The sequence below is a fragment of the Lithobates pipiens genome, unplaced genomic scaffold, assembly GCF_037356315.1.
Source record: "Lithobates pipiens isolate NorthernLeopardFrog02 unplaced genomic scaffold, aLitPip1_a1.2 Scaffold_52, whole genome shotgun sequence".
NCBI lineage: Eukaryota > Metazoa > Chordata > Amphibia > Anura > Ranidae > Lithobates > Lithobates pipiens.
In genome coordinates this window covers 514,001-526,687 of record NW_027507875.1, presented here as the reverse complement: position 1 = coordinate 526,687, position 12,687 = coordinate 514,001, and the positions used below count along the sequence as shown (strand labels likewise).

The following is a 12,687-nucleotide window of genomic DNA, read 5'->3' as shown; positions in this document are numbered from 1 at the left end:
GCCAGCACGTGAGTAAAGGGATGACTATCATGGTGGTACTGTTCTTTCATTGTCCATTCAGCAGGCTGGAGTTGTGCTCTTGACCAAGAAGGTTAAGCATCAGAGTGCAGAGCTTGCCACTGGTACAAGGATCACAGAACTGGCCATATGTAAAGAATAAGTTAACTTTTTGGAGCATGTGATTTAGGGATCTCTTTGAGTGGCAGAGGGTGGGGGATCCTCTTCCCACACCCACTGTCACATTTAAAAAATCGTATTTGTGGGGCTACAGATATGTAAAATCCAAGACTGAACTTACCGTATTTCTGCTCATTGTCTCTGTTAAATAAATATAACAACAAAAAAAAAGGAGTATGCTCATTTTCTTTACACTCTGCTGCACTGTTATCCGTTAGCAGTGTTAATCCAACCCAGTTTACTCTGTGGCCTACAGAACACCTCCCTACTAGGTTATGGGGATGAGGAGAGGGAAAGGTGTTTTTTTTCTAGCATACTTACTGCTCTAGGGTAAAAACAATGCTCCTTCCTAGATAACAGTGCAGTGAGTGAGCATTGTCATCTAGGACAGGAAATTGTAATTGGCAGAATCACCAGCTGAAAATGAAAGGAAAACAAGCCTGTAAGGAAAACTAATGCAAGTACCACACCTAATGACTTGTAAGCTGCAATATACCAGAAACAGAAGGGCGCAGGAGTGGTTAAAATTTCTCAAGTCACTATCTCACAGGCTAAAATCCCTCATAAATAAAGCACTATAAAAAGAAAACAAAAAAAAAAAAAAAAAAGAATAATCTTAGTTTTTAGTTAAATAATTCTTTAAGGTTTCTTATTTCTATTATTTGCCTAAATCCATTTAGATCTTAACCACTTGCTTACTGGGCACTTAAACACCCTTCCTGCCCAGACCAATTTTCAGTTTTCGGTGCTCTCACACTTTGAATGACAATTACTCAGTCATGCAACACTGTACCCAAATGAATTTTTTGTCCTTTTTTTCCCCCCCACAAATAGAGCTTTCTTTTGGTGGTATTTGATCACCTCTGGGGTTTTTATTTTTTGTGCTATAAATGAAAAAAGACCAAAAATGTTGAAAAAAAAAAAAACGCATATTTCTTTGTTTCTGTGACAAAATTATGCAAAATATTAATTTTTCTTCATAAATGTTGGCCACAATTTATACTGCTACATATCTTTTGTAAAAATAACCCAAATTAGTGGATATTATTTGGTCTTTGTGAAAGTTAGAGAGTCTACAAGCTGTGGTGTGAATCATACAAAATTGATCACATCTGATGTACTGATGGCCTATCTCACTTCTTGTGACCCGAACAAGTCAGGAAAGTACAAATACCCCCCAAATGACCCCTTTTTGGAAAGTAGACATTCCCAGGGATTTATTAAGAGGAATGGTGAGCTTTTTGATTTTGTCATTTTTTTCCCCACAATTCTTTGCAAAATTAAGATTTTTAATTTTTTAAATATTTTTCCACAAAATTGTCATTGCAATGGGTTATTTTTCTCACGTGGCATGTGTATACCACAAATGACACCCCCCAAAACAATTATGCTCCTCCTCCTGAGTATTACAATACCACATGTGTGGGACTTTTTCACAGCCTGGCCACATAGAGAGGCCCAACATGCAGGGAGCGCCATCAGGTGTTCTAGGAGCATAAATTACACATCTAACTTGTTGACTACCTATTACACTTTTGAAGGCCCTGGAGCACCAGGACAATGACATGTGACACTGATGACAGATGGCACTGATACATGGCACTGATGACACGTGGCACTGATGACAGATGGCACTAATATGTGGCACTGATGACAGATGGCACTAAAACGTGGCACTGATGACGCGTGACACTGATGACAGATGGCACTAAGTGGCAATGATGACACGTGACACTGACAACAGATGGCACGTGACACTGACAGGTGGCACTGATGACAAATGGCACTGATGACAGATGGCACTTATACATGGGACTGACGACAGATGGCACTGACAACAGGTGGCACTGGGGACAGATAGCACTAACAGGTGGCACTGGGGACAGATAGCACTAACAGGTGGCACTGGGGGCAGGTAGCACTGGGGAGGATGGCACTGGGGGATGATGGCACTTTTTTTTTTTTCACTTACGGCCACTGCAGCCGTTCATCTCTCCCCTCTCACACGCTGTCTGTGTGAGGAGGGAGAGCGGCGCTGAGAGATGATCTCATATGTTTACATATGAGATCATCTCACATTGGACACGCCGATCTCGCTGTAAACGGCCGCTGTGATTGGCCGTTTACAGCGATCTGTGTTTGCCTGTCTCCGGGGGACACGGCAAACACAAAACTTCCCTGATGCGCGCCCGCGGTGGCGCACATTGTTGGAAGTAAACACGAGGTCGTCCAGGGACGGCCTCCTGGACGAGAGCGTCCACTCTATAGCTGTCATTCGGCTATAGGGTGGGCGGGAAGCGGTTAAGGGAAAACCCCATGCAAAAAAAAAAAAAACAACAGCGTGAGGTCCATTTGGTCTGGTATGGATTTTGAGGGAAAAGCTAAAACTGGAAAGAAAAAACAAAAAACAAACAGCGTGGCCCCCTCTGCCCCCCAATCCATAGTAGACCCTTATCCGAGCATGCAGGAAAGGGGGGGGTGGGGGGAGTACAGTGAGCAAGCTTCCCCCCATCTTGAATCATATCAGGCCACATGCCCTCAACATGGGGAGGGTGGTGCCACCAGGTGACATCAGCATATGGCCCTGCCCCTTATCATATGTCAGCATATGGCCCCTATAAGAACCGTCAAATGGCAGAGCCTGCCATCCCCAAAAGGCTTGGTATGAATTGGGGGACCCCTACGCGTTTTTTTTTCCAATAAATTTTGCATTGCCTCTGAGCACAAGTCACATGCCCCAAGTCGGATAGGTTAAGACAGGGCTTGACAAATTTGCTTTGAATCTACGAGCCAGTTAAAAAAGTTAGGAGCCATTTTTTTTTTAAGAGTGGTATGGATTGTCAGCTCCCGGGGTAAGGCCAGTAATTTTCAACCCCTAACCCTAACTCACAACGGAGCACCCAGTCAATAACTCCAATGTAACGCTGTTACATTAGGGTTATAGGCTGACCAGAAAGAGCAAGGCTTGCAACAGATGGAACTGGTTGGCCCTGGCAGGTGCCACTAGTTGGCTTAGGCGGGTGGAACTGGATTGGAACTGGCAGATGGCACTGGATTGGAACTGGCAAGTGGCACTGGTTTGGGACTGACAGATGGCACTGGGTGCCACTGGCAGGTGTAACTGGTTGGCACGTGGAACTGGTTTGGGACTGAGAGATGGCACTGGTTGCCACTGGCAGGTGGCACGTGGAACTGACAGATGGCACTGGCAGGTGGCACTGATTGGCAGTGGCATTGGTTGGCACTGGTGGGTGACACTGGTTTGCACTGGCAGGTGACACTGGTTTGGAACTGGCAGGTGGCGCTGGCAAGTGGCACTGATTGGCAGTGACAGTGGTTGGCACTAATAGGTGGCACTGGATGGCATTGGCAGGTGGCACTGGCAGGAGGCACTATTGGCACCAGCAGGTGGCACTGGTTGGTGATGGCAGGTGGCATTGGTAGGCACTGGCAGGTGGCAGTGGCACTGATTAGCGATGGCACTGGTTGGTGGTGGCAGGTTTCACAGTGAGCACTCAGTAACTGTGTGAAACGGACAAGAAACCGAGGAGAGTGGAGCTGTCAGAATTGAGCTTAATGTAGGGGTGGGAGGGACCCAGCCGGTGTGGACAGGACCCAGCAGCTATCAAACACCAGCCAATGATTGGGCTGCTTAAGAATAGGGGCAGAGCCACATACACGTAGCGGCCCGCCCAGATCCCATTGGCTGGTAGCTGCTGGGTCCGACATTAAGCTCAAATCTGACAGATCCTCCTCTCGCAGTTACTCACCGAGTGTGGAGAAGGGAGGAGGACAGCGGTCAATGATAATGCACATCATGTCTGGGGCATCGGGAGTTATAGTGAGTGGGCTGGTGGCAGCCTAGGTTCCAGGGTGTGATTTCTGGTCGCCATGGCGCCTGGGGTTTGTCACTCCCTGGGTTAAGATGCTGATTTGACTTGGATGCAACTTCAATTAAATTAACGGGCTGAAATCGGAACCCAAATTGGACCAAAGTAATGCAGAAACCTTTTCAAAAGTCAGACCGACACAAGTAGGACCAATTAAGTCAGCTCTCATAGGGAGACAATGATATTTATATGTCAAACGACTTGTGCTCTCAAAATTGGAGCAACTGTCTCACCAGTGTGGAACAGGCCTAATGGATTATTTTACAGGCTATTTCGTACAGCCTTTGGTTACTGCACCTTGTTCCTAGATCAGAGATTCTCAACATCGTCTGGAAACCAAAGGTACACTAGGAACCCCTCCTACATCTGGTCGTCCCTGGATGTTCATTCTTTATACACATCCATCCCACACAGTGTGGACCTTGGGGCTATGAATTATATCCTCACCTTCCGATCTAACTTAAATTTTAATCCAGCTGTGTTCATTCTCGAGTACCTTCAGATTTGCAAAACAATTTCCTTGCTCAGAATAAACAGTGCCTTGAAAAAGTATTCACACCCCTTGCAATTCTCCACATTTTGACATGTTACAATCAAAAAAGTAAAATGTGTTATTAGGATTTTATGTGATATAATAAACATTTGTAAACAAAAGGATTTTATGTGGTAGACCACAAACACAAAAGGGCACACAAGTGTGAAGTGGAAGGAAAATGATAAATGGTTTTCAATGATTTTCTACAAATAAATATCTGAAAAGTGCGTGCTGCATTTGTATTCAGCCCCCTTTACTCTGTGCAAAGCTATCTTTTATTGTTCCTTGACCTAGAATAGGCCCTTGAAAATGGGTAGAACCATTGCAAGCCCAACGTAGTAAATTTTTACACTCGCGCATTCTGGCATCGTCCTAGGTGGATAAAAAAAATTTGACCTAGGAGTCAAATCTGCCGACTTAGGAAAGACTGTACTCATGATGAAGATTATACCCAGTGGCGGCCCATCCATAGGGGGCGAAACCCCCTCCCAAAGCTAGTCACAAAAAAAAAAAGAGGTCCTTTAAGTGCACTGTGTACGGGCGCTGGCCACAGTGAACTATGGGCAGTGTGACGTCTATGCAATCATGTGATTGCAGACGAGACACTTAATTTGGCTGCTTTTGGGAGTCCTTGTGGCGCAAAGCAATGCGTCACAACACTCCCATATTGCAGTCATTGTCCTGTTGTGTCATTTTCTATTTCACCACCGTAGGACATGGGCGGTGCTTTCCTCAGAGCCACTGCATAATTTCTGGTTTCACTGGGCAAGTGGGAAACTGGTAGTGACGTAGCAGCTCCGTGAATGGTACACACGGCTCCTTCAAAGCCATTTGAATAGAAAAGGAAAGAATCCGTGATTTATTTTCAAACCTGTTACCTATCTCCTAGGCCAGCATTCTGAATCTAAAGGTTCTCAATACCTTCCTTCAGGTGCAAAAGGTCCTTATGAAATCTGCCAGATCAGTTATTGTTTCCCTTCATCCAGGAGATTGTTAAAACACCATATGGTGACATCAAAAATATCGCAATTTTCTGTAGCAGCCACTGTTTTCCAGTACTGGGAAATGTATGCTCTATAATATTGCAAAATGGCTGGTCGACTTTCAACAAGAGTCCACACAGAGGGACACTAATCATCTTAGCTTATACCTTTCAGTACACTTCAGGATATTTGAATGCTGATGTTATCTGTTATTTATTTTTGCTATGTATACAGTATAAATACACTGATCTAGAAATAATTTTAAATGTGATGACTTTTGATATCTGCATGTTGGAGACACTGGAGATGTGATAAAAGCTTTTCTGTCCAGAGCTCTGAGAGTAGACTTCAGCTACACAAGGTATGTGTCATGCTAATTGATTGTGATTACACCATAAACATTCTGCACTAGCTCTCAATCAGTCATTTTCTAAAGAACCATACGTTAAAGCTGCATGCATTGCACTGAACAAATGCCCTCTAAATCATTTTCTGACTAATTCATAACAAATGAGCTCTAACTTTGCATACAATGTTTTTTTTTATGTGTCTATCATAGTATATACCCTGATCTGTGAGGCTGAGCTGTATACTCTGTCCTGTGATGCTGGGGCCGTATACTCCTGATACTATAGATAGAAGACATCTCACCTCTAGGCTGGGAAGCCTGAAAAAAAAAGAAAAAAAGAAAAAAAGAAAAAAGAAAAAATGAAGATTCTGGCTTTGATCGTATTGGTGAGTTGGTAGAAGCACCGGAGGGCGGTGAGGGGTGGGGGGGGGGGGGGGCGTCTATGGCTGGGTATTGCAGGGTATCACCGAGTATGGCTAGGTATTGCAGGGTATCTCCAAGTATGGCTGGGTATGGCAATTTATGGCAGGGTATTGCAGAGTATTGGCGGGTATTGGCAGGTATTGCAGAGTATTGGCAGGGTATTGCAGAGTATCGGGGGGTATTGCAGAGTAATGGCAGGGTACTGCAGAGTAATGGCAGGGTACTGCAGAGTAATGTTAGGGTATTGCAGAGTAATGGCAGGGTATTGCAGAGTAATGGGGGGTACTGCAGAGTAATGGCAGGGTATTGCAGAGTAATGGGGGGTACTGCAGAGTAATGGCAGGGTATTGCAGAGTAATGGCAGGGAATTGAGGGGTTAAATTCGGTGAGCAGCGATGTGGGCACTGCAGATGCAGCCCACAGCGCTGCTAACAACGATCTCTTTCCCCTCCGCTGTACCGATCGGTACAGAGAGGGGGAGGGAGGAACCAGCATCATAACATGACGCCGGTTTGTTTACAAGTGATCACTCCGTCATTTGACGGAGCGATCACGTGGTAAAAGGCCGCGATTATCCTGCAAGACGTCATATGACGCCAAGTCAGAATAACTGAACCACCGCATGGCCATCATTTGCTATAGGCCGGGCGGAAAGTGGTTAACACACCTATAAAAAGTAGTCAAATAAAAGGGCTCAAATAAAAATAGCGTCACCAGATCCCTACTAAGGATGACCATCAATAGACGCCCCAAGCATAAGGACAAATCTTCTATTATGATATAACATTGTGCAGCTCCAAACAACAGTGAGGAAACCAGCCCCTTCATACACATCTGCCAGGGAATAAATAAGGGAAAGATGGCGTTCCCTCCCCCCCAACCACACCGCCCATGGCATCCTCACATTGAAAACAAGCAGCTCGGGTAGATGCGTCACCGCACATGTGCCACTGGATACCAGGGACATAGGTGGAAAAAAACAGCCCCTCCACTGATGCCACTCAGGGACACCCAACGCAAAGAAAGACAGTGGCGCCCACTCTGCCCCCAACAGCCTTTGCGGGGGGGGGGGGGGGGAGCCGGGAAACAGTGCCCCAGCCCCTGAACCAACCTATATTTTATCAAGCACCATCTTTTGAAAAAAAGCTTTGAACATGTCCAATGGTCCCCAAGAGGGGGAGACGTGAACGTCTCCTTCAATTGGAGACCAAAATAAATCTTCCAAATAGAGGTGACAAAGCCTCCTGGCATTAATTAAAATCTTATCTGTAATTATAATACTTTGTGACCCAAGGTTCCAAGTTTTTGCTCTTTATTTTTATTGTTTAGTGCATATAAACTTGAATCCCGTCATCTCACATGTGGCACTTTCATGGGCGTTACTATTGGTGTTGTATATAGAACAGCATCCATGTCCGGGCCTGCTAGTCCAGTTATGCATGTTGGTTAGGATGTGTGAACCAACCTTATTATAGTTGTGGGTATAGTTTTTGCTTAGGTTTTTGTTTTGCAGACAGTATTTATGTTTGATGTTATAATTTTAAATTTTTTTGTAATGTTGCCTTTTTTTTCCACAAGATGGTGCTTGATTTATTATGGGTTGGTTCATTGCGGGGTGGTCTTTCCCCGGTCCTCCTCGGGGCCCATAAAAGTGCCACACGTGAGATGAGCAGATCCAAGTTTGTATACACTAAACAATAAAAATAAATAGCAAAAATGTTGCTCTTTGGAAGATCCATTTGATCTCCAATTGAAGGAAATGTTTATTCATATCTCCCCCTCTTGGGGACCATTGGACATATTCAAGGTTTTTCATAAGATGGCACTTGATATATTAGCATTATGGGTTGATTCATGGCGGGGGCATGTTTCTCCGGTCTCCCTCGCAGACGCTGTTTTTCCGCCTATGTCCCCGCCATCACTGCACATGGGCCAATGGCACATCCACCCAAGCTGCCTGTTTATGACATGTGGATGCCATGGCAGTTGGTGGTAGGAAATGCCATCTCTCCCCTATTTAATCCCAGCAGATTGTATGAAGGGGCTGGTATTTTCTCACTGGCATTTAGAGTTGCGCGATTTTATATGATTATTGAAGGTATGTCCTTATCTATTGATGGTCATCTTAGTAGGGATCTGGTGATGCCATTTTCATTTGGGCCCTTTTTTTGACTATCTTTTATAGGTGTATTAAAGTGTTTGTTAACCCATATTACACAAACACTGCCAGACCCTCTATTACAGCCTGGCATAACACACTGCATTAGTCTTTTATAAAAACGAGCGTTCTAAATACCAATTTAGAATGATCTTCAGGCCGGTAACATGACTCGTGGCCAATGTATACATCTGATATACACCCTCTGCAGGAGGGGTCGAGATCTCCCTCTGACGTCAGCTAGGGAGCTCATATGGGCACTCAGCCTCTCCTGCAGTAGCCCTGGAAGCCGGCTGAGAGTCACTTGACTGGCCTGTAGATCGTGCTAAATCAGCATTTACAACGCTCGTTTTTATAAAATACTAATGCAGGGTGCTATGCCAGGCTATAAGAGGGGCTGGCAGGGACCATTTCGAATATTTCATTTTACTAATAGCGGTGGGGGGGCCGGAGACGGAGACACACAGATGATAGGCAAAGAGGAGGAGGTGAGGGGGAGAGAGGAGCTGCGTATGACAGAGGGATGCACTCTGACCGATAGGAGGACACAGGAAGTGGCAAGTTTAGGCAGGTTTTTTTTTTTTATACAGTTTTGGGGGGGGGGGGGGGGGCAGATTACACGGCGCAAGCATTGTGCTGTTTAATCTGCTTTAAGGGACCAGGAAAAGCTTTTTTTTTTCCGGTTTAACACTTTAAGCATATGAGAAATGATTGGCGGTCTCTACCTCACTTTTTTTTGGATGCCTCATCTCATATAGGTAATTGATGTATGCCCATTGTCAGCTACCCACAAGGAATATTCCTTGTGTATTGATATATCTCTGTAGGGCTCTGTTGGCTTACTGCCTTATTTACCATGTTATATAGGTTTTTGGCCACCTGACTTTTTAGGTTTGAAAGGCACCAGTCCCTCCCTCCCTTTGCATTGCTCCCTGAACCTCTGGGCCGACTCTTTGGGTGTCCTTCTTACATATGTTCCATCTTTTTGCCCTTCATGCCATAAGCCATACATTGTGAGATTGTTTAGCAGATCTCATATACCCCACTGGTGTCAATTGGTTGGATTCTCCTCTGCAAATTTATGATGTTTTGTTTATTCTTATGTACTTTTGTATGATTTACGCTTGATATTATTATAGTTTTTTTTTTTAAAATCAGGCATCCTCAACTGCACCCCATGAACCCCTGAAGAAGCTCAAATTGCAAAAAGCGTTGGGATACCACACCCCCTTCTGGATAGATGTCATTTTGTTATCCATCATGATGTACATTGATACCTAAGATATTGAGCAATCTGTGAGGGACTGTTTTGCTGAATATAGTTGCTTTAACCCCAGAAGACCCAAATATAGAACAAAAACCTGCAAAATTTTTTTTTCACCTTTTAAATATTGTTGTACTAGGCCTCTGATGCAGAAATCAATGGGTGTTAACATTTTGAAATTTAAGAACATTTTTAGGCAAAACATTGGGCCTGTTTGGGAGGATAATTTCAGTAATTTTACACATACTGTCAGAACAAATGTAGAGACCAATAAAAAAAATATTTGAAGGGCTTTCTGCTTATTAAGTCCTTCAACAGTAGCCTATACACTAATTATCACAAAATATTGATATTACAAGTCATATTTTTTTATGAATAATCATTCTAAAACAGTTTTTACAAAACCTACTGCATTGAATTAAAACTGACATTTATTATGTTTATCTATCTTTATAGCCATGCTCAGTTATGATAGTCCCAAAGGCAGTTCTTGTCCTCTGAGAAGCAGAGGCAGACATTGCACTTGCTGCAAAGTGTGTTGGTATATCCTTTTCCACAGTGTCTGCAGCATCCTCTTTTTTTTTTTTCCAAGAGAGAAATGTCTATACATGTCCTTGCAAATGTCTTTTGGCAGATGTAGAGTTGACCTTTTGGCTTGGGTGCCATTTGAAGGACTCCCCTTTTCATTGGATGGTCTTTTCCTGTCATTTAAGGGTCTCTCTGTCTGTGGAATTGGGCTTCCATGGATTAAACCTGGTCGCCCTCTGGTTTTATGACAGTTGTGCCAACTAGAATGAGAGAGGATGCCAAATTGTCTTGAAGCAGCCTCCTGTTTAGCATCTTATTCTTGGGAGCATGAATTGTTTTGCAGTCCCGATTGTAAAGCAGTCATGCATTGATCACAGCTAGGCTGAGGGTGTGCCAGAAGATGTAATATTAGTGGCGGGATTCAAAGGAAACTTATATTTTACTGCAAATGAGTCAAACATATCCACACCACTCATGAATTTGTTATAGACACCCACAATGTGATGCCTCTTCACTTCAACATATCCTTTGGTGGCTTTGTCCCATCATTGAATCTTCTCCACCGGTTCTGGGCCAACAAAGGAATGTTATTTCCCTTTTCCAGTTCAAAGGCAATTTCACATTCCTCATCCCTTATACCAGTGCCCTCTGAGTCCCTCTCAAAGTCACTGTCCCCATTTTGGATGGCACCAATAACATGAAAAACATTGTAGATATTGCCCTTGGCTTGGCATTCTGAGATGGAAACACTGATTATTTTCTAGGCTAAACAATCTCAATGTAAATTAATCCTAGTCATACACAAACATTCAAAAGACCTAAAGAGGAATAAACCCTGATGGGTTTTACTTCCTCTTTATTCCCCTGAAAAGTAAAAGCATAATGGGGTAGTATGCATTGCATACTAGCCCAATATGTGGCACTTATCTGCAAACAAAGCCCACAATGTCTGCGATGCCCCCGCTGGTGGAAGCATCAATCTTCGCCCTCTTCCTTCTGGGGCCGCAGACTTCGGCTCTGTGAATGCCATTTACGGCACACCCTGGGGAAAAAATGGCATGGAAGGCTGTTTCTTCACTGTGCATGCTCCAATGACCCCATCGGTGCATCACAAGGTAGGTATCTCCTAAACAGCGCACGTTTAGGAGATATTTTCAGTACATATAGGTTAGCCTTATTATAGGGTTACAATCACTTTAACCATTCCAATCAACACAATCCACAGAGGGCACACAATACTGTCTGGCTAGCCTATTGTGCCCTCTGCTTGTTATGCAATAAGCACTCCAGATACCAGAACAGTATCACCTGTCCCTCATGTAGCAAGAAGATATTTAGGCAATGGCCATAAAACATACATAACCAGTTAAGTATATACATACATTAAAAAGTAAAATTATTAATTTCTTAATTTAATCTTGAATTTTTCAAGTAGTAACCCTTACATATTGCTCTAATCTCAAACTGGTATTGTGAATGACCAAAAACAGTTTCTTTTTTACCACATGGACCAGGTGAAAACTGCAAGGTGCACATTCAATTTCTGCTACTCCTTTAACCCAATGTTGTAAAATTACAATACTGTCACAACAAGCTCAAAATCTAATATGATCAATGCATTCAACAGCATCTTGATATATGCATGATCTAGACATGTTATTAATCACAGAAAAAAATATTTAAGGCAGTACTTAGTTTAATCTTACTTTATCAATTCCAATTATGTGCTTCAAGGCAAGTTCACAGGTTGACTGAATCATGTCCAGGTAAACAGGCCTATTTACATATTTTACCATCTGATATCAATGCTAGGCTGAACAATATGATCTACTAATTATGTAAATGTGGTCTTTAGGTGAAAAAAAATAAAAAGCCGGTTACTTTTAGTAGAATTAAAATTCATATTGTAATATTACAACGGAGGGCCTACAGGGTCAACCACAATTATGTTTTAGGGGTCATCAAAGATTTGGATTTTTTTTATAACCTAACCCCGACTTCTCAACAACATTGTCCCATAATTGTTTGGAGAGTTCCTTGGTCTTCATGGCAGTGTTTGGTTAGTGGTGCCTCTTGCTTAGGTGTTGCAGCCTCTGGGGCATTTAAAAAAGGTGAGTATATGTGATGACAGATCATGTGACACTTAGATTGCACACAGCTGGGCATTATTTCACTAGTTATGTGACTTCTGAAGGTAATTGGTTGCACCAGAGCTTTTATGGGCTTCATAACAGAGGGGGTGAATAAATACGAACACGTATATTTTTCTAATTTTACTTCACACTTACACACTCACCAACTTGGACTATTGTGTTCTGATCCATCACATCTAATGCAGATTTAAAAAAAACATTGAACTATGCTGTAATGCAAGAAAATA

General features: G+C 43.2%; 1 protein-coding gene across 2 annotated transcripts in view; it reads right to left on the bottom strand.

The window, feature by feature from the left end:
* The window catches only part of TBC1D22B (TBC1 domain family member 22B), a 496,720-nt gene that overhangs the window by 2,197 nt on the left and 481,836 nt on the right, over positions 1-12,687 (bottom strand). The gene's annotated exons all lie outside the window — the stretch shown is intronic.